This window comes from Asterias rubens, chromosome 2 (assembly GCF_902459465.1).
Source record: "Asterias rubens chromosome 2, eAstRub1.3, whole genome shotgun sequence".
Classification (NCBI taxonomy): Eukaryota; Metazoa; Echinodermata; class Asteroidea; order Forcipulatida; family Asteriidae; genus Asterias; species Asterias rubens.
In genome coordinates, this window is record NC_047063.1 from 13,860,718 (window position 1) to 13,884,554 (window position 23,837).

Consider the following 23,837-nt stretch of genomic DNA (forward strand, 5'->3'; position numbering starts at 1 on the left):
TAAATGAAATAAATTTGCCCTGAAATGCAACAAGGCTATACAGCCTTCGTTCTTTTCAAATTTTGCCTGAAAATGCAACAAATTTGCCCTCAACTGCAACAAGGCTACAGCCTTGTGTACTCGTCAAATTTTGCCCTAAAATGTACTAACAAGTTTGCCCTCAACTGCAACAAGGCTACAGCCTTGTGTACTTATCAAATTTTGCCCTAAAATGTAACAAGTTTGCCCTCAAATGCAACAAGGCTGTATGCCTTGTGTACTTGTCAAATTTTGCCCTAAAATGTAACAAATTTTGCCCTAAAATGTAACAAATTTTGCCCTAAAATGCAACAAGGCTACACGCTTCGATTTTTGAAATGCCTATGATATCAGTCTGAAAGATTCTGGTCTAAAACAGCAGTGACACAATGATAACAAAATGACTCGAACTTTGCCTCGGTAATTTGCGGCAAATTTCTATTACAAATAGTTAATTACCTGTTTGTTATTTTTTGCTTTAAAATCATTAGTTATTAAATTGCTATATTATTTAGGGCTTACTATTTCAAAATTCGTTCGGTTAAAAGAATTGAGCAAAACGCGATATCGTGTCACCTCCCTGTACTGTATGTGTTCTATTTCCCGAATACGCGGCTGGCTATGTATATCGGGAAAACCCCGTCTGGCTATTTCGGGCTTAATACTGTGCTAGCTTCCGTTCGGTCAACATGGCCGCTTCGTGAAGAAACGATACTTTAAAAAAACTGTTCCGAAAACATCACGAGTTTCACGGAAATGGGAGGTTGTAGATGGCTCTGGAGTCTTTGACCATTACGAGTTTATTGCTCGAAAATCTCGGGGCTGAGCAAGAACAAAAGCAAAGGTAAGCTGAGGTTAGATTTAGAGAAATTGTCGGGTAACTTTTTGTGTGTGTGATAACTCATTAGTGTCACACAAGTTGTGAAGACTGCACACCTTTGGTAATTGCCAAAGACCAGTCTTCCCACTTGGTTGGTGTTAACATGCACAAAATAACAAACCTGAGAAAATTTGAGCTCACCTGGTCGTCGAAGTTGCAAGATAATAATGGAAGAAAAAACACCCTTGTCACACGAAGTTGTGTGCTTTCAGATGCTTGATTTCGAGACCACAGTACACGCTACATGTAGGTCTTGAAATACATTTAAATTCAAATATATTTACTGAGATATTATTTCTTTCTCAAAAACTAGAGGGAGCCGTTTCTCATGTTGTTTCTCAACACCTCTCCATTCCTCGTTACCAAATAAGTATATTATGCTTAATTATTTTGAGTAATTACCAATAGTGTCCAGTGCCTTTTTTTCAAGAGCATTAACCATTTAAAAAGAATTGATGACCATTTATATAATACTCATCTATTCATCATTTACCACTAGTTGTTTTCCGTTTGTATTTCTTGTCCTGTTGTCTCCTTTTTTCCTATCCAGCGCATAGGGTCTTAGCAGTGATATGCGCTATATACAAATACGGTTTATTATTATTAATAATAAGGGTCATGCATTTGTTTGGACCAAAAGTTAGTTCTTATTGCAAGTTGATTTCAACATATACCTCCTAACATTTTGATTCCAGTTTTGAGGACCTTTTGTAAGCAATGCACTTCTTTTCTTTGTAAGCAATGCATTTCTTTTCTTGTTTGCTTCTTTGGACAGCTTGATGATGAAAAAGCTAAAGACCAACAGAACGATGAGGAGGAGGAGATGATGATGCTTGGCTTCGATCAGGAATTCTTAAAGCAATACAGAGAGCAGAGGATGCGAGAAATGATGGCCACTCTGAAGCATAATCGGTCAGTATTGAAGTGGCACATTGCCTTCACATCTCTCAAAATGTTGCCGCTTGGAAGTACTTGTTACCATTTTTTAAGAGTTGTGCATGCTCTAAAGACCTATAGTTTGTTGCACTAGTCGCTCAGGCCCAGGCGTAGTGACAGCATCTTGCAAACCATGACATTGCTGTAAAGGAATACATGTAGGTATCATACTTCCCAATGTAGCTCCATGAACCTTGCAAGAACAATGCTGGATGCAATGTGACACCCACTGGGTGTGATAAAGTGCTACAATGTATAATGTGTTACCCGGCAAATACATGAACTAACATAACGAACCTGTTATATAGAAAGGTTTGCGGTAACACCATGTAATGACTATCTCTAATGAGTTGGGGTGGTTCTGAAAAGAACCGTTGGTTTCAACTCGACGTTTCCATCAGTATGCTCTGGGGTGGATTTCATAAAGAGTTAGGACTAGTCTTATCTTGAGTTAGGACCAGTTACTCATCCTAACTTAGGACTATCCATGCAATTTGTATTTCTCCTAGGACTAGTCCTAAGTTAGGACTAGTCCTAACTCTTTGTGAAATCGAACCCAGATCGTCTTCTGGAGAAAGCTGGACTCTGATGCTGCATGCTGCTTAAGTACTGTGGAGGTGGATTGGACCTGTAATAGTTCAAGCCTAATCGGTCCTCTGAGTCACAAGAAAATATTAGGGGAAAAAAAGACTTGCGAGATCCAAACTAATTGTTGTACTTATTTCTTCAAAAACTGTAACATTTCATACACATACATGAAGGAGGTTTTTTTCAACCAGCATGACCAGCACCATCATTGTACCATGCAAGTTATTTGCAAGTCTGTGAGCATTGATATTTTGTACTCTTATCAATGTTGGGCACTCTTTAATGAGGAAAGTTTCCTCTAAAACACCTACATGTTTTTTCCCTGGTGTATTTATTTTTATCGAATAACACTTTCTGTATGAATCTCGCTAAATGGATGTTTAATTCTGTTTGCCTCCTGAAATCCAGACCATTGTTTGGTAAAGTGATCCAGCTTAATCGAGAGAACTTCGTGGATGCCATTGACAAGGAACACCAAAGTGTAGCAGTCATCATTCACATTAGCTCTCCGGTAAGTTATTCCATCTTGAAATACCAACAGACAGGTATGAGTTCTCTCACAAAGTGAACTTATATTAGCCCGCTCTGGGGTTTTTGAAATGATTTTGGTACATGTACATCCACAGGTTCCATTTTCAGAATGCCAACCAGAAAATTATAAGTGTGAAATGTTGTTGGTGAAGTAAAGTGCTAGGGCGAGAAAGCTCCGTTTTTAGAGGGCTGGCATGTGAATCCGGAGGCCTGAGGAGGTCTCTCTGTAGTCCAACCCAAACCTTGTTGGAAATGTACCCTGTTTCCCTTGTGGTTTAGTAGTACTTACATTGTATATTTGAAACATGAAGGCGCATCCTCTTTACCTGATCCCTCTGCTTCCGCTTCCCAGGATGTACCATAATCTTGGGTGTGATCCCTGGTTTTATGGCAGTTATAGGTTGAATTGACCTCTTGCACGCGCGACACACGCGGCGACTGGTGGCACGCTCACCATGTTGGTGGTCAATAGGTTTAGGTGTAAACGCTGCGTCGCCTAAAATGCGCACTTCACTGAATCACCATGGAAAAACACACGTTGACATTGACCACCAAAATGGCGCATCCAAGATTAATCTGATGATGACGTCAGGTGAAATGAGTCAATAGCTTCTGACTGGCACCCCCAAACGAAGGTATTGAAGAAATATGGAGACTATCAACATTAGCGCTAGATGTACATTGAATAAATTTTCATTTATAGTCATAGATGTAGAACTGGATTGGTGTTCTGTTTTGTAAGCCTTTTATGCCTGGCAGTAGCTCCTACTCGTGGTTTGCCCTTAAAGGGTTTGGCTACTTTTTGTAACACAAAACACAATGTCCACAAATTTACATTAAACTTACACAGTTTGAAGATAATGATAGTAGAAAGCTTACCTTAAAATATTACTCGCTGAAGTGCTGTAGTTTGGGTCAGGAAATATTGATATAATAGTTGATGTTTGTTTTACATGTTGTCTGGACATAGAGCAAAAGTAGCAGGCCTGTATGCTTTATTTTTGGAAGGGCAAGGGCACCAAGGCATTTTCTCCATGAAGTAAAGGCCAGGGCACCAAGGCAATAACCAGGGGACATGGAGCAGTCCTTTATTGCCTCCATGAAGTATCGGGGCTGAAGGGGCATATATACATTGTAGAAGTAAATTTCAAAACTGTTTTGAACCCTACACATTGGTTCCCCTAGCAAGCATTTCTGAAAGTCATATCTGGGCAATTCCACAGTAATGGGCACAAAAGTGTGACATACATGTGTAGGAGTGGAAATGTCGTATAGAAAAACAAAATATTGGTGTTATCTTGTGTTTTTGTCTGTGTACATTCAAATGCACATGAGGATTGTGGTTGAAAACAATGGTAATGACCGAGTACAAGAAGCTGGAGAAATTCGGCAGAAAGTTCCCTAAAAAATCTTACCCTGTTCAGATGAACAAATGTTTAACAATCATGTGGTGTTTTACAACATGTCACAAAAACAGGCATTTCAGGCCTGATTACATAGAGAAATAAAGTTGTAGTTTGACTGTACAGAAAAGTCACTATTATTTGCACAATTCCATTTTGCGGAAAACAACATAGTCCGTCCTCTAGATCTATCCCCCTACAAAATTAAATCAGTCGCATCTGTGTACATAGAATCTTAAAATTCAGTCAGTATTGATCGGTGGCCGTCATGTCAGATTTGCTTCAGTTTGTTATTCCAACGAGGAACACATTTTATTGATTTTGACTAAATGAGTTGGAAGCTGTATCCATACTGTAACTTGAGTTGATTTAAAAATTTTTTTTTTTTTAAAGAATTAGCAATGTCTACAACGTATGAGTTGATTGTGTGCGACCCCATGTTTTTTGGATTGTGCATAAATGCCCTGAGAGCTTAATAGTTAAAAATCATTCTAACATCGGACAAATCCATCAGAGCCGATGAAGTTGAACATTTTTGTTGTTGTGGTTATTGCCAGGAGAAGATGTCTTTAAGCTCTTTCACACAATAGCACTTTTAACAAGGGTCCCTTGCTTAATTTTAGGATGGTTGTGGAATTTTACCAAATGCATCTCGAGTGAAAGGATACTAAACATGTACGTATACTGTCCATAAAGTATGGACAATTTGAGAAGAATCCACAAGGGACCTTGGTCCAGATATTGTTGTCCTTTCACACGAAATGCCATAACCTTGCTAAAACTATCTGGTTTCTGGTTTAATAAAAGAAATTGCACCTTGGAACTTCCTACATGTATACCAAGTTATTTTGACATAAACAACCACTGGTGACCAAATGGTTTGACCACTCAAGCACAAGCTCTAACACAACAGAAAGCTTTCATTTGTTACAAACGCTGTTATCGCCTTGAAGTTATTGTTTTACAGCAAATTAAGTAATAAACTCTTATTGAATTTCCTTTCAAATAATGAACCATTTGCATTATGATGACATGTATGTGTATTGCAGTAAATTCATTTATACTTATTATTTATACTTTGATTCATCCATAAAGAACACTAACTGCATTCCCGGCCTTGTTAAACGCCTCAACCTCCTCCCCAACATGCATACTAAATAGTCTCACTTTAAAATGCTGAATATACGAATCACAGTATATTAGCTCGCTGCTGTTACTGCCTGTCCTATCAAGCAGTCAATACATTCCTAACTGGCCGCACCATTGACCATGTCCGAGTGTCTTACCCCCGGGTTAGACATTGATTGATTTGACCACCAGGATTTCCTGCTGTCCAGTCCATTGATCGACAGCCTGTGTTTCCTCTCTCTTTTTTTTGAAGATCACATTTGTCTCTTTCCAATGATGGTAAGCTTGGGTATGGAGTGTGAATTTGGACAAAACTACAGCTTTTTTGCAATTAGCCTTTCTTTTGGGAGATATGGTGGCCACTATAGGAGTGCACTGTTCAATTTGGGTACAATACAGACAGATTTACCCAAGCCTTACAGTGCTATCGTATTGTGTCCACCATATCTCAAAACTGCTTATATGGTCTTTGTGTTCAGGCTTTTTGTGTCTAAGTTTAGTTGACCAAAGTCGCCAGTATGATAGTGATGGAGTCAAAAGCCTGCCTGAAATTTAGTCACGAATAAGATATAATGAACCATTTGCATATTGATGACTTGTAGATGTTTTGCAGGAAGTTTAAAAGTGTTGAGGCTAGTGCTGGGTGAATAGTGAAATTTGGTGTTTGTTTAACCGCTGGCCAACTATCCAAAATTAACCGGATATTCAAATATTTGTTTTCCCAGTATTTACAGGCTTAAGGTAGTGAGAGTCACGACCGCTAGAGGGTGCTGTTCGCTTGTGGTCGTTCATTTGTAAATGGGATCTTGTGACCCATTGACCTGTGTGTTAGGAAACCTGGTGACGTGCATGTATGGACGGTTTGATATGAGTTTTTGACAGTGTCACTCGGTTCATTCATTAAAAAAAACGGATCTAATTTAAAGGTGGCGATTCGCTTTTTCTTTTGATATCGTGATTGACTCTACGTATAGAAGGGAAACTTTGGAAATCTTTCAACAAAAAACGTTTGAAATGTCATTTAAGGAGGTGAGCATAGTTAAATATTTATTTTGTGCTGTTTTGGATAATAGGAAACCGGTTACTTGGTTGTAATTAGAGGACTATCTGGTTTATTAATACATGTAGGTATCCGCGCCCCTTGCGGATATACGGTTAGGTCAAAAACGATATTCGTAGTTACGGTTAGGAAAAGCTATTCGCCATTAACCAGATATTCAAATTATTCGCCCAGGCCTAGTTGAGGCATATCCCTTGATTCATCCATAATGAACACCAACTGCATTTCTTTGTTATATGCCTCAACCTCCTCTCCAACATGTCTACTAAATAGTCTCACTTTAAAATGCTGAATATACAGATCACAGTATATTAGCTCGCTGCTGTTACTGCCTGTTCTATCAAGCAGTCAATACATTCCTAACTGGCCGCACCATTGACCATGTCCGAGTGTCTTACCCCCGGGTTAGACATTGATTGATTTGACCACCAGGCTTTCCTGCTGTCCAGTCCATTGATCGACAGCCTGTGTTTCCTCTCTCTTTTTTTGGAAGATCACATTTGTCTCTTTCCAATGATGGTAAGCTTGGGTAGGGAGGGTGAATTTGGACAAAACTACAGCTTTTTTGCAATTAGCCTTTCTTTTGGGAGATATGGTGGCCACAAAGTTGTGTGATTTCAGATGCTTGAGTTCAAAACCTCAGTATCTAATTCTGCCACCTCGACTCATCCATAAAGAACACTAACTGCATTCCCTTGTTAAAACACCTCAACCTCCTCCCCAACATGCCTGCTAAATAGTCTCATTATAAAATCCTGAATACACAAAATAGCTCTCTGCTGTTACTGCCTGTTCTACCAAGCAGTCAATACATTCCTAACTGGCCGCACCATTGACCATGTCCGAGTGTCTTACCCCCGGGTTAGACATTGATTGATTTGACCACCAGGCTTTCCTGCTGTCCAGTCCATTGATCGACAGCTAGCGTTTCCTCTCCCTCTTTGCCATCGTGTACTCATTAATTAACATGGAGTCTGATGATTAGTGTGCACTTTATGCAGAGGGAGGGATTTGATTATGTTTGAAAACCTTTGCATGTACACAACAGGCGTACATGTACATGTATGTGATACTGCAACAGAAGTTTCCCTAAAAACTATCCAGAAACACAAAAACCAAAGTTCAGAGATAGAATGGCTTTTCCCATGGAGCTGCTCACCCAATCAAAATTGATGTTATAAGGTTTGTTTTACATCTACACATCGCTGGAAGCATTTGGCAGGCCTGGAATTACACAGAGGTCACAGCCTTTCATGTTGCCCTGGTCTTGGCCTTAGTGCCCCTCAAAGGTTTCCCACCCATTTTGAAAGTTTTCCACTCTTTGCAAAGTTAAAATTGCCTTGTCCTCTCAAAGATGAAATTCCAGGCCTAATACAGATGAATTGAAAAATCAACACATTTTTTAGGGATTTCTAATGGGTTTTTTCACTCATTAATCTTTTACAACTCTTTTAGCCTGTTTTGAGAAATCTCTCTGTGTCAAAACCTTTTGTGGAGGTTGTGGGTTTGAGTCCCAGTCATCCCAAACATAGGTGCTTTGTCCTTCGGATGGGACATTAAGGCGTAGCCCGTTGTACCAGGATTGGTAGTGCATGTTAAAGAACTCAGACCACTTTGATGTGGAAGAGAGATAGAGTTTTCCCCTCTGTTCGAGGTTCGCATAGCCTACATGAACTTACATTAGCAAAGACATGTTCCCTCATGCCTGCAAGCTACAGTGATTACGTTTTCTTATCGAGGCATCCTTATTTTACCAGAAGAATAATAATAGTAACAATAATAATAAATACAAAAATTAGGGTCAGCACAGAGGGCTTCTGATCGGAGGATTTAACAATCTATCACTAATTACACGACGGATGTCCTCAACAACTAACCATCTGCCCTCCTAATGAGGCAAGGCTTCTGAGTCTTTGTTCCTGTGAGGCTACGGACGGCCAGGTGGCTCCTGTTGAGGTTTCCCCACTAAAGCACAATTCTTGAGCGATGTCGCAGTGAATAGGAAGACACTATTTTGGAAGACGCGGATGTGCATTGAATCAATAGAGTCAGTGTGAGAAGGGCTTGTGTGTTTTTGAACCTTATGATACATGTATGTACAACTGTACTTTTGGAAACCTTGGATGGAACTTGCAGCTCCTCTCAAAGCACACAAACCAAATAAACCAAACTTGAAACAGTCTGACAAAAGTACAAGACGGGTGAAATATACATGTGAAAGTACAGCACACTGAAAGGAATAAATTCTTTGAAAAATAGGACATGCGTCTTGGCTGGACACCTTTGTTCAAAGACCAGCCTTCTCACTTGATGTTTCTCAACATATGCATAAAATAACAAACCTGTGAAAATTTTGACTTGATTGGTTATTAAAGTTGCAAGAGAATAGTGGAAGACTAAAAACACCCTTGTCCCACAAGTTGTGTGCTTTCGAATGCCTTGAATTTGAGACCTCAGCTGATCTTATTAAATTCAAATATTTTAGTGAGAAATTACTTCTTTCTCAAAAACTACGATACTTCAGAGGAACCCATTACTTAAAATGTTTTATACTACCAACAGCTCTCCATTGCTCGTTACCAAGTAAGTTTTTATGCTAACATTTAATTTGAGTAACTACATGTACCAATATTGTACAGTGCCTTTAAAATCTATTGAAAATATCGTATATAGTGTGGTGTGGTATGGTATGGTGTGTAAAAAATTTAGTTAAAAACTTGTTATGACCAAAATTTTTTCAAATTTGGATAGAAAGCAGCGCTGCCATTTGTCATATTTATAATTTGAAGTGAATTGACCCAAGTGCTTTCAGAACTTCGATCAATATCTGACATTTTAAAATATATTTCTGACGTTTGACGCTTGAACGCAAAGCGTTCAGGTTCTGGTCTCAACCTTAGACTTGGTCTTGGAGTTCCAGGTCTCTCCTTGAGACTTGGTCTTGGAGTTCCAGGTCTCTCCTTGAGACTTGGTCTTGGAGTTCCAGGTCTCTCCTTGAGACTTGGTCTTGGAGTTCCAGGTCTCTCCTTGAGACTTGGTCTTGGAGTTCCAGGTCTCTCCTTGAGACTTGGTCTTGGAGTTCCAGGTCTCTCCTTGAGACTTGGTCTTGGAGTTCCAGGTCTCTCCTTGAGACTTGGTCTTGGAGTTCCAGGTCTCTCCTTGAGACTTGGTCTTGGAGTTCCAGGTCTCTGCTTGAGACTTGGTCTTGGAGTTCCAGGTCTCTCCTTGATCCAAGACTTGAACTTTAAGGTCCTGGTCTCATTCTCAGTCTTTGTTTTAGACGAGGATGTCCAGATCCTGGTTTGAAGTCCTGGTCTTAGTCTTGGACTTCTAATATAAGTCTCCATCTTGGTCTCAGTCTTGGACTTTTATGTAGGTCCCAGTTTCTATGTTCTGGGTCCTGGGCCATGAGCCAAATTTCATAGAGCTGCTTATGAAGTATCTCGGCACAACAAAAGTAGACAAACCATGATATGGTTAACAGCCAAACTACAATGTCACTTGCACAATTAGTGACTGGTATCCTATACATTCCTGCTAAGCAGAAAATTAAATTGTTAAGCAATGTTTGCTGCTGAAGCAGCTCTATGAAATCAGGACCAGTTCGTGGTCTCAGTGTTGGACTTTCAGTTCTCGCTCATATCCAGTTCCTTTTCTTGCTCTCAGTGTTATAAAAAAAAACAATTAAGGACTTGCTGAGTGTAAATGATCCATTTGTCTGGTCGATACAGGAGGGTGTTTTCCTGTAATGGAGAGGCTGGTATTGCCCCATTGGTTAATGCATGTATAAATGACAGTTTGTTACTTACTGTAATTGATCAAAGTACTGCTAATCACTACTTGTTAAAAGCTCTCCTTTCGATGGGAGTCATTTACAAGGGGAAGGCATTTTGTTTTCACTGAAGGAAAACAACAGTCTTGGCATTCCAGGACCTGGTGCCGATTTCACAAAGCAATGAAATTCATCGCAAGACAAATTTTCAGTACAACCCCAGTGATTTGTGTTGTGACATCACACTTTACTTAGCTACTATGATTGATTTACAGTTAAGTTCAATCTTAGCTCTGTGTGAAATCAGCCCCTGCTCACAGTCTTCCAGGTCTCCCCCTTGGTCTCAAGTTTTGGACTTTTAGGTCCCAGATTCGGTCTTTTGGATCCGATCTTCCAGGCTGGTGTTGGTGTCAGTGTTATCGTTAAAGCAGATAATTAAAAGCAGTTGCTCAAAGTAAACGGTCCATTGTGTCCAATCAATACAGGAGTATGTTTTCCTGTAATGTAGAGGCTTTTAATGCCCCATTGATTAGTAGCATCCCGTTACTGACTGTAATTAATCAAAGTACTGCTAATCACTAGGTGGTAATTGCTAAAAGCTCACATTTCCATGGGAGTCATTTGGAAGGGGAGCACCGCTTTTAAAAATTTCAAATATGAAAAGACGAGGTCATGTCCATTGTACTTTTATCATATTTATAAGTAAGTCACACCCGCTTCATACAAACTGGCTCCAATGATTACCAGAAACCCATTATACATTGAGCAATAAGTTCTTTAAAGGCAGTGGAGACTATTGGTAATTACTCAAAATAATTATTAAAGGAACACGTTGCCTTGAATCAGTCGAGTTGATCTTTGAAATACGTTTGTAACCGTTTGTTATAAAATGCATATGATTAAAAAGATATTTTAAAAGGAGAATACAATGATCCACACAAACATGCCTCGAAAATGCACAGTTTTCCTTTTACCTCGTCGACTAACACGGTCGGCCATTTATGGATGGCAAAATTTGTGTGGATCATTGTATTTTAAAAGATCTTTCTATCCATATGCATTTTATAACAAACGGTTACAAACGCTTTTTTATAGACCAACTCGTCCGATCCAAGGCAACGTGTTCCTTTAAAACCTTGGTGAGGTCACACATGTATCACTCGAACTTGCGTGGTTTTCTTTTTAACTCGTCGACTAACACAGTCGACCGTGTTAGTTCGCAAATGTGTGTGGATCATTGTATTCTACTTTTTAAACATATCTTTCTAACCATATGTATTTTATAACAAACGGTTACAAACACTTTTCAAAGAACAACTCAACCGATCCAGGCAACGTGTTCCTTTAACATAAATCCTTACTTGGTAACGGGTAATGGGGAGAAGTTGGTAGTATAAAACATTGTGAGAAGCGGCTCCCTCTGAAGTGAAGTAGTTTTCGACAAAGATGTAATTTTCTACGAATTTGATTTTGAGACCTCAGATTTAGAATTTGAGGTCTCGAAATCAAACATCTGAAAGCACACAACTCTGTGTGACAAGGATGTTTTTCTTTCATTATTATCTCGCAATTTTGATGACCGCTTGAGCTCAAATTTTCACAGGTTTGCTATTTTATGCATATGTTGAGATACACCAAGTGAGAAGACTGGTCTTTGACAATTACCAATAGTGTCCAGTGTCTTTAATAATAATATGATAATAACAACCTTATTCAATACGAAGCACTTAAGAAACACAAAGGCAACCGAAGAAAAGGTACAAAACTACACATTTCACAAAGGATAACAATCAAATGTAACAATAATACACATTAGCTTAACTTAGGACAGAGGTGGGTTATTAATTAAGATTCAAAATAGCTCAGGGTATTGACTTATCAAACAGATTCAGGATAACTGTTCCAGCAGCATTTTTGGCCCTTTTGCTGCAAAAGCTTTAGAGCCTAAATTTGCATGTGATTGGGGGTGTTCAAAACTACAGCTGAAGTAGAACTTAATATGTAAATACAAAGACCGATGGTGTGGGGAGGAGGTTGCATCTGGCAAAGATAAGTTGGAGCTTGAATAGATGATGATTTATATGAAGTGCTGCATTCCTGTATTCAATCCTTTGCAAAACTTTGCAAAATTCTTCAGATTTTATATAATGTCTTTGAACTTGTCTTCCACTGATGTTTTGCAGGGGCTTGTCAGAAGTATCTGTTTGGTCATAAGAAATGCCTTTGAACAGTGAAATGGGTCAACTTTATTTTAAAAAAATTACACATTTTTGAACACTACACATGGAGAGGTTCTTATGAGGCAGGCATTATATTCATTCTACTTTAGTCTGTTTTCCGATTTGTTTGCCGTAGGAAAAATCTGATTTTGTATTATTAAATAGCCTGAAATGTCTATTAAACTATACACCATGTGTACGTATGTAGGACAATCTTTGTTAATGCCAACAGGGTGCTGGTTAGAAAATTCGCCACACTACACAAAAACAACAACAACCAAATCCCAACATTTTTTCTGCCTTATCAATCAATGATGTTAGCATGCCTAAATTGGCTCACTTAATGTTAACTACACAATCCAGTCTATATACTCAAGGCTGCCCTGATCAATAAACGCCAACCATGAGATTAGCCCCAGTAAGCCAATCAAGCCAGCAAATTACTTTTTTTTCTGAACTCTCATGATTAAAATCCGGAACTGTCTTTATTAAGGACATCAGCTGAGTAAACGGTGGTTTGTTGGTTGAGGAGAGCAGAATCGATGGAGCGACACTTACATATACGCGGTTTAGTTGTCTCGGAACGTAAAGCAATCAAGAAACAATGTCGGCATTTCGGTGTTTTGCGCGTAGTGTGGTTATTGTACCCTGGTGAAAGGGTCAACTGTTACAAATTAGAAAGTCGACCTTGGCCTTTGTAAGTTGGATTGAATTGCTAGGAGGTACAGTTTTTTTATTATTTAGTCTCGACTGATGCATGAATAATTTGAAAAGAGCAAAGCGGTGAAATCAACTGACCTACAATCTACATAGTTACTGGTGTATTTTTTTTCTTTTTTTTTCAAGATACACAAGGTTTTGTCAAGACAGTTAAAAAAAAAGCCTTGGCGACTATTTGTAAATACTCAAACAAATTGCTAGCATAAAAAAATTACTTGGTTAGGAGTGATGGAGAGCTGTGGATAGTATAAAACATTGGGAGAAACGGTGCCCTCTGTCTGAAGTAACATACTTTTTGAGCTAGTAACGTCTCACTCAAATCACAGAGGCCTTTTGTTCAGATTTGTGCAACACTTGAGGGTGTTTTTCTTTAATTTTTCTCTTGCAACTTCGATTACCAATTGAGCCAACGTTGCACAGGTTTGTTATTGTTGGGATGTACAGCAAGTGAGAATACTGGTCTTTGACACTTAAACAGCTACCTGAGCGGAATGTTTTCAACAGAAATGGTATTCTTACTTGTTTATAATGCACTTGTTCACCATTTTAATGTAATTTTGATATGTGTACACTTCTGAACTTTTCGTAATTATCGAGTAAAAAATCAGGCCCCTACCTAAAGGTTTTTTGAAAAACTAAAAACACTTCTGCCGTTGAGAGGGGGCGTCAAAGGACAATGCCGCTGACGTCATTTGTGGGAGTTTGCTTTGTTATACATCCACGCTGCAACAAAGCGGCTTTATCTACTTATGACGTTTTGAGAGTGATTACGTAACGGGGCTTTTCGCAAATCTCGCAGAAAAGCTCTGGACAAGGGCATACAAAATGACTGTTTTTTTACACAATTGAAACCTATTTATAATCGTATGACTCGATTTTCTTATTCATCGAAAACATTTTAAGTGGAATTCAGCAAAGTTCACGACTTGACATTTTCGTTCAAGCAGGTCTTTAAGGTGTACCTGATCAGTTTATAGTCATATACATGTCCATGTCCCTGAATCCTCTACTTGCACATGGACTAACTGTAGAATAGCAATCTCTGTCATGTCTGTAGGTTGAATCTTTATTTTTAAAGGATTCTATAGAGGATGAGAACTCCGTTTACAAACAGAGTGTACATTCTAGGGCCTTTCTGGACTACACTAACCGATGGTAAATTTTGCCTTTTGTGTCATTAATTCAAGAGTTGTAAAAATAATAGCTGTACAAGCTGTGAGATGTGCCCATTGTCTTCATTTATAAACAAGATTATTAAAAAAGAGGCAGTGCAATCTCCAGGTTTGCCTGCAGGAGGTCTTGCCCGAGTGGTTAAGAGCACCGAATTTAAACTCTGGTGTTTCTGATCAGCATAGTGTGGGTTCGAATCCCCAGCCATGACACTTGTATCCTTCAGCAAGACAATTAACCATTGCTTCATCCTTCAGATGGGACGTTAAGCCGTTGGACCCGTGTGTTGTGTGACGCACATAACAAAAACCAGTGCACTTATCGAAAGGAGAAGGGGTTCGCCCCGGTGTTCCTGGCTGGATTGGCCGCATATTGCGCCACAGCACCTTGTAAACCATGGTGCTATGTAAAAGGAGTGGATCTCACAATCCAAACTAAGTTAGTCTATTACCTTGCATAAAATGCTGTATGGTTCCGCGCTTTGAGATGCCCTTCGGGTGTATAAAGCGCTTTATAAATATCGGCTATTATTATTATATTGGACTCCAGGCTCTGTGGCGTGTGATGTCACTGTTTACATGGTCTAGGCCTAGTTGGGACGATGTTGTTCTTTACACATAGAGTTTTTAATTTCCTCTACTCCTACGTATACATTTGTTTGTTGTAAAAATTTCTTGTGTTAACTCTGCTCACGTCAATATTAGAGTGAAGTGTAGAAATGATTCAGTGCAGCGCATTGCAGCGCATTGTAATAATTGCATTGAAGATAAAGAATTTCATTTTGGTCTACCGATAAGAATTGTGTACTCATCAGTGCTTTCAGTGTTCCCGGTACTGTGCAAAGTGGACAAAGAAGAATTGCAGCTTGCCAAATTGGATGCATTTTACAATAAATTATAAATGTGCTTTACATTAGTGCCCTCTTCATTTGGACCGATAGCATTCCTTGCTTAACTCCCTGGGGAGGCAGCCCCATGCTGTTTGGGAGCTCGGAAGGCTTGTTCAAACGCAATATCAACCTCTACCCCGCAGGTATCCATTTATACCCCTGGATTTCACACTGATGTTATTATTTTTTTACAGATTTAATTAATTGGTGTGTTTGTCGTTGAATGAAGGCAAAACCTTGTACGCAATTTTTCTTTGCTTCGTGTTTTTATTGGCAAAAGGTTGCAATGATACATTCATATGTAATAACATTGTCAGACTTTCATCTACATGTATACTACAATTTCTAGCGCTTAAATCTCATGGGAGCCGCCATTGTTGTTTTGAGTGCCACCATGTTGTTTTCACGTCATGTGGTGCCCGCACCCTGCTAAAATGAAGGGCGCGGCAAGATCAATCACTCCTGCGAACGAGGTTGTGGTCTCACCCGCTCAAACCAATCCGAAAACAAACCGGTTATTAACAGCTCCAGCTGGTCTCCACCAATAGGAATAGCAAAACTGTCCGGGGTATTTATGAATAATGGTTAATTGTCTTCAAGTTTCAAGACCAGGACTCAAATCCACACTCTGCTGATCAGGAATACCCCAGCATGACTAAACCAAGCCTCTCAGACACAACATGCAAACCTTGTAATTGTTCGATGATAGTTATTTTGTGGACAACTACACTCAGAAAAAGAATGGTAAAAAAAAGTTATGTTAAATGTGTTAAGTAAAAAAATACTTAACATAAGTAAAAATTAATGAAAAATTTAAACAAAATGTTTGTGTAAATAAAAAACTACTCAAATAGTTAGTAAAACTAATAGTTTACATAACTTAGCAACTTTAAACACATATTATGCAAATTTTACTGAACTGGTTGTAAAAGTTTACATGGTGTTTAGTAAACCACGATATTTTACTCAAGTATTGTGCAAAATACGCAGCGTGTGACTTGTCTGCTGGGGTCGCGCTCTGCAGTACCACAGTGTAACCACACACAACGTAACGAAATGGATCTCATGAAGGAAAAAACTTCTTGAGTGGAACTTCCCTCATTTAGTTGAGACGTTTGAAGGTAAGTACTATAACAGATTTCTGTATTGATGTTATTATCTGTAGTGATAGACTATACACGACTCGTTAGCACGAGTTAGCACAGATAAAGGGACAGTTGAACGTCATATTTTGACTGACAACACTTTTGAACAGTGACTTGAATATCACAAATACATACGTAGGTCTGATCAATGGTCCCCGTATTGTGCACATAGTACACGTACAGCATGCATCGTTGAAGACCATTGTACACATGTACATCGCCACTGTGTTAAAGCACCACCACTGCATACAGCCACGGTGCATCAGGCCAATGATTGGGCTAACTTTAATCTCTCATTTGTTCAGAAGAACAATCAAATAACTTTTCAACATTTTGTCTTTACAGGATACTGACAAATGATACAACTGACTTAAAATGCAAATTCTGGGAGAGGGGAATCGCACAAACACATCTTCCCTTTGTTTATTTTAACCTGTTAAAGGAATTATTCAAGAAATCTCACCCCCCCCCCCCACACAAAAAAAAAAGGACGAAAGAAAAAGAACAAAAAGAAAAATCAGATAAAGATAAAAAAAAATCAAAGTTTTCAGGTAGCCTACTGTTATGTGGGATTGCATATATAGCACCAAAATTATCTCTCCTCCTGGGATCCTATCACCTTATTGCAGAGCTGCAAGTCTCCATCATTGAACCTTTTGTTGATTTGTTTATTTTTTAAGCCCCTATGTATTTGTTTATTTATTTTATTTTATTTCAATTTGTATTTGTACTTTTTTAAATTTATGTGCATGTACATCATGTACAAATTGTATTCCACATACATTGCAGTACTGGAACGTTGTCTCTATTGATCTATAAGTGTTGTAATATGATAATTAAACCACTATTGATATAAAATAATGATTTAATCTGACATTGTGTGTACCCCATCCTTAAGACAATCATATTAAATCATTATTTTACAGCAAAATTGGTTTAATTGTAATATTACAATACTTTAAGTTCATTACAGACAATATACACGTGTCATACAATTTGTACTGCACCCCCATTGAAATTTAACCTATTGTGTTTAATATTATTCCCCTTTATGCAGGAAAACACAAGTTTGGACCAGTATTTGAAAGACAACAACAGGGACACCAGATCGCAACCATGCTGATACTAGGTGGGTCTGCACTGGCTCCACAGCAAGTGTTCGTAATTTTTGAGCAAATGCATTTGAACAGTCATCCCTTGTGAAAGCACTGGATGTGTGTTTCAAAACACATTGTCTTCGACTTGAGCTACCAGGAGAAGTGTTCTGGCGTTTGGGAGTTCATTGAATTGGTTGTGTTTGAACTCAAAGGCAGTGTGAAGAGCAGCACTATTCGAGAGTTCAGGGCTTACTGTTCATCTCATGATGCATCTGATTAATGTTGACCATTCCATAAGCATTGTAGTTAAAGAAGTTCTTGCACAAAATGTTTGCAAATACGTATCAAAATCATAAGAGATGTGATAGTTGTGATAGTTTGGATTTATGGAACAACCTTACAGTTTAAATAGGAACTCAAAGGTCAAATTCAAATTTGTATTCAACACCCTTCCAGTTTTGTCAAATTTGTCAAAATGTCAAATTCAACGCCGTTTTGATTGCTTAGCGACAATGAGGATAAACCAATAATTCCCCATACAAATTGTTCAAACCCAAAATTGAATTTTTACCTTGGAGTTCTTCTTTAAGCTGTGTTAGCCTGGAAGTATTTATTCTGACCTTGCCAATTAATGTAATTTGACCATTCCAGAAGCATTGTAGTTAACCCTCTAGTCCCTGCACCGCCCGAGTTTCTGAAAACCAATTTTTCAAGATTCTTGCAGTAAATAACTGGAATCGTAGTTCAATTTTTAAAAGATAGCTTAATATGTATGCACAATTTGTTACCCTTTCGGTAATGTTTGTATAAAAGTACAAGCTCCCATTGGGAACAATAATCGGCTCTCGAATATTTTTTTGTAAGGATAAAATGGACACAATAGCTTTTCAAGGCTTTAATCTGACTCAATGCTCAAACTAATTAAATGCGAAGGCGTTAGTTTTCGACAATATCAATTTTAATGATGAATAAATACAGTTTCCTTTGTGTTTACTAATTGGTATGAGCTAAATTATTTCATCGTCATTAGCTTCGATGAAATAATTTAGCTCATACTAATTAGTAAGCACAAAGGAAACTGTATTTATTCATCATTAATGATGATATTGTTGAAAACTAACGCCTTCGCATTTAATTAGTATGAGCATTGAGCCAGATAAAAGCCTTGAAAAGCTATTGTGTCCATTTTATCCTTACAAAAAAATATTCGAGAGCTGATTATTGTTCCCAATGGGAGCTTGTACTTTTATACAAACATTACCAAAAGGGTAAAAAATTGTGCATAAATATTAAGCTATCTGTTAAAAATTGAACTGCGATTCCAGTTGTTTACTGCAAGAATCTTGAAAAATTGGTTTTCAGAAACTCGGGTGGTGCAGTGAAAGTTCTGGCACAAAATGTTTGCAAATACGTATCAAAATCATAAGAGATGTGATAGTTGTGATAGTTTGGATTTATGGAACAACCTTACAGTTTAAATAGGAACTCAAAGGTCAAATTCAAATTTGTATTCAATACCCTTCCAGTTTTTGTCAAATTTGTCAAAATGTCAAATTCAACGCCGTTTTGATTGCTTAGCGACAATTAGGATAAACCAATAATTCCCCATACAAATTGTTCAAACCCAAAATTGAATTTGACCTTGGAGTTCTTCTTTAAGCTGTGTTAGCCTGGAAGTATTTATTCTGACCTTGCCAATTAATGTAATTTGACCATTCCAGAAGCATTGTAGTTAAAGAAGTTCTTGCACAAAGTAATAAAGTATCAAAATCATAAGAGATGTGATAGTTGTGATAGTTTTGATTTATGGAACAACCTTACAGTTTAAACTGTGTTAGCCTGGAAGTATTTATTCTGACCTTGCCAATTAGGTAGATTTTTTGTAATTTTTTAAATTCACTGAAATTGTTGACTGATTATGAAACATACAGAAAACCCCATTTTGCACATGTGATGTTTTGGATTGTTAATGTTATTACCATTAAATTTTTATTAAAAAGTTGTTATCTTGAAATTCATGTTGTAGTCGCCAAGTCTCAGTATTTACGATGTGTCCATTTATTACAGCCCTAAACTCCATGAAATAACACTTTGCTAGTATTCAACACAAGCATTGTGTATATTATTACCAGTTTTAAAGGCACACAGTTTACATTAAAAATCGGTAAAATCTATACTTCAAAATTAGGTAATTATTTTACATGAGTGGATTTATACCCAGCAATTCAGTAAAAAAAAATACCCAATATTGATGTAAAGTTTTACACAACTATTTACATTGTAAAGCGGTAAAGTCTTACGTCACAATTAAGTAATATTTTACATGAGTGGGTTTACCCAACAATTCAGTAAAGAAAACTACCCAATATTTATGTAAACTTTTACACAGCTATTAAGCAAGATATTACCCAACGCCTGTTGGGTAAAGTTTTACCTAATAGTTATGGTGTTCGCCCACTACATCTAAAACAGGTAATATTTTACACAAGTTGTATAATCTTTCCTCTGTGTGTAACTGATGTCTCTATTGTTTTCCCTCTCTATATGCAGGCAGTACCAGCATGTGATGTTATGAATGGTTGTCTCCACTGCTGCCTAGAGTATAACCACATCAAGTTTTGCTACATACATGCATCAGACGTCAACATAGTCTGAACTCTGTGAGTATTACAAGGATGAGAAATATTAATAATAATAATAAGAGTAACAATAATGGCTTCTTATACAGCACTCATGTCCATCATGCTGTGATGCTTATGGTGCTTCAACATTATACCTGGGCCTTAAAGGCAGTGGACACTATTGGTAATTGTCAAAGACCAGTCGCCTCACTTGGTGTATCTCAACATCTATGCATAAAATAACAAACTTGTGGAAATTTTAGCTCAATTGGTCGTCGAAGTTGCGAGATATGAATAAAAAAAAAAACACCCTTGTCACACGAAGTTGTGTGCTTTCAGATGCTGTTTTTTGTTGGTATGGTGCCCCGACCACACAGGCAGCGTTAGCAATAACAAAAGAGCCCGTCTATACCATGGGATGAATGAGCTGATCCTCATTCAGCTCATAGTTTAGACAGGCGCTTTTACCATACCAACGAAAAACAGCTTGCTGCCATATTCGTCGATGATGTCATCGTCAGCCAATCACCCGTGCAGGAAAACCATGCTGTCTAGTAGTTGATTTTTACGTAATGGGAGTTTTGGATTAACGGTGGAAATCACTGTATCCTGACTGGACTAGGACTGATCCGGTCTCGCTTTTAACATTTCCAGGTAGAATATGAAATAATCTATCCATACATACTAATTGGGGACTGTTGCCGACATTCATAACGGGAAAATTTGCCGTGTTTTTGCGACTTGTTTTCTCTGTTTTTGAAGCCATTTTTTACGTACAAATTTCTCTTTTTCAAATTTGAGTTGCACTGATTTTTTTTATACATAACGACAGATATGCTCTTCGTTTCAATTAACTGGTACATTATTTTGGTTGAGACTTTTCAGAAAAGGCTGAAAATGACCGAATTCCAGAAGCCCTTTTGACTAGTTAATATTCACACAGAGGTCACGCACGAAAAACGATGCATACTCTGCAGATAAATCACAAAGGACATTAGTGACCTGCGGGTAGACTGTGTTCCCATCTCAAGTTTGGATTGACAGACTTTAGGGTCACAGGGTTTAAGCACTCTTTTGTTAATCCTGGCTAGCTTGAAATGGGTTGTCTCTGTCCCTAGTTCCCTGCTCTTCCCTCTCCCACCCTTTTGTTGATGTCCTTTCCCAATCTACCCTACTCTCATGTTTCTTGTTGTATCCAAACCTTATGTCAGTCATGATCATTCAGGACCAGTGCTTTAGTTGCCAGTATTTAGCATGTATTACTTTATGTAGTCCAGGGCCCAATTTCATAGAGCTGCTAAGCACAACAATTTGCTAAGCATGAAATTTCTTCGTTGAGAAATACAGGTTTACCAACAAAATGTTCCATTTGTTGCATATTGCTTGTTACTGGTATTCAGCTGATGTTTGCTCATCCTGAAAATCATGTGGAAATTTTGTTTGTAATCCTGTTTTTATCGAGGCAGAAATTTCATGCTAAGCAAATTTTTGTGCTTAGCAGCTCTATGAAATTGGGCCCTGTTCAACATATTTTTTTATTTTGGTTTCCTATTACTATAATCTTATTTGCAATTTACATGTATTGTTATTTTTCTTTATGAAATGGCCGAATAAATAATAATAATATTAATAATAATAGATTTAAAGCAACAGTTTCCCCCGCGATAGATAACAATTCATAACTTTGTCTTTAAAAGCCCTCTGACAACCCCCACCCCCCCCCCCTCGCCCATTTACAAGGAACAATATTATGTTCCCTGAAAATTGAAATTATAAAACCATTCATGCCAGTCAAGATCCTGCAGCTTTGAGGCTTGCTTGATCAATCCTCTCTGTCAAATGAAATTCAATAAAGGTGATAGATAGGAGACCCTCCAGGACAAGGTGTGGTTTTCCTCTTCTTCACACAGCCTGGAGTCTTCAAGGTGTTCACTGTCTCATCATTAAGGACTGATACAGTGTGTGATGTTTTAACCTTGTAATCTATGACCATGTGAATTTTATTATCTTAAGATAGCCATCGCTATTTGTTTGTCTCTACAGATTAAAGGCACTGGACACTATTGGAAATTACTCAACAAAATGTTTAGCATAAAAACTTATTTGGTAACGAGGGCAATGGAGAGCTTTTGATGTTGATAGTGTAAAACATTGTGAAAAATGGCTCCCTCTGAAGTAATCTGTTTTTGAGAAATAGGTAATTTCTCAGTAGGATTTGAAACTTTCCATGGTGGAAATACGATATGGAAAGGTTTGCGGTAACACCATGTAATGTAATGTCATTACATGGTGTACTGCAAACCTTTCCCATATCATATAATAAAGGTAATTTCTCACTCAAATGACTTTTAGACTTTAAAGGAACACGTTGCCTTGGATCGGTCGAGTTGGTCTTTGAAAAGCGTTTGTAACCGTTTGTTACAGAATGCATATATGGTTAGAAAGATGTTTTAAAAGTAGAATACAATGATCAATACAAATATGCCTCGAAATTGAGTGGTTTTCCTTTTACTTTGCGAACTAACACGGTGGCCATTTATGGGAGTCAAAAATTTGACTCCCATAACTGGCTGACCGTGTTAGGCGACGAGGTAAAAGGAAACCCACGCAATTTCAAGTGATACTTGTGTGGATCATTATATTCCACTTTTAAAAAATTTCTTTCTAATCATATGTATTTTATAAAAAACTGTTACAAACGCTTTTCAAAGACCAAGTCGACCTATCCAAGGCAACGTGCTCCTATAAGGCACCTGAAAGCACACAAGTTTGTGCCATAAGGGTGTTTTTCTATCATTATTTTTTTTCAACTTCAAAGACCAATTGAGTCAAAATTTTCACAGACTCACCAAGTGAGAATACTGGTCTTTGACAACTACCCAGTTGGGCTGGTTACTTTTTATAGGACGCAATCACAATGTCCACAAATTTACATTGAACTAACATGTACATACATGTTGTTTGAAAACAATGATAGTAGAAAGCATCCCTTAAAATATTACTTGCTGAGGTGCTGTAGTTTTTGAGAAATTTGTAAAACAAGTCATGAAAATAATTTTCGTCTCTAAAGACAAAAATTACTTTAGCAAGCACAACTTATTTTCGTGATATTATGCATACTGTACGTTACAAAACGGGACAATTAGACTCAATTGCGCATCAAAGTTGCAGGAAAATACCATTGTTGCATAGAAATGTGTGCTTTAAGTTGCCTTCAGATTAAGTTTTGTTGGCGAAAAATTACCTTTTTCTCTAATGAACTACATTACTTTAAAGGGTTTCGTTAGCAATGTTTTATAATATCAACAACTCTCCTGTGCTCTTTACCAAGTCGATTTTTATGGTCATAATTGTTTTGAGTATTAGGAAGGGTATACATGCATATCATGTACTCTGCCTTGAAGAAGAAGGAGAAAAGAAAAAGAAGAAAAAAAATCAAAAATTTAATCCCAGAGAAAAAAATAAAACACCAAGGAGAAGTGAAAGAGAGTTGACTAAAATTACCCATGGCTAAATAGAGTGGTGCATTTCAATAGCAGGACGTGTTGGATGAATGTAGATATTACATGATGGAGCCGCTATTGTGAGATCACTTTGGATGATGAGGTGTTGAAAGAGATGGGGGGGGGGGGGGTAGTGTCTTATGCTTGATATGTTTCT

The 23,837-nt window shown here is 37.9% G+C and overlaps 1 long non-coding RNA gene across 1 annotated transcript in view; it reads left to right on the forward strand.

Annotated features, from left to right (window-relative positions):
* Positions 1–707: 707 nt before the first annotated feature.
* Positions 708–23,837, forward strand: part of LOC117307129 — a 48,811-nt gene continuing 25,681 nt past the window's right edge. Inside the window, exons 1-4 of the long non-coding RNA XR_004521032.1 lie at positions 708–862; positions 1,674–1,810; positions 2,831–2,933; positions 20,107–20,216. This is a non-coding gene — a long non-coding RNA (uncharacterized LOC117307129). The remainder of the gene's footprint in view (positions 863–1,673; positions 1,811–2,830; positions 2,934–20,106; positions 20,217–23,837) is intronic.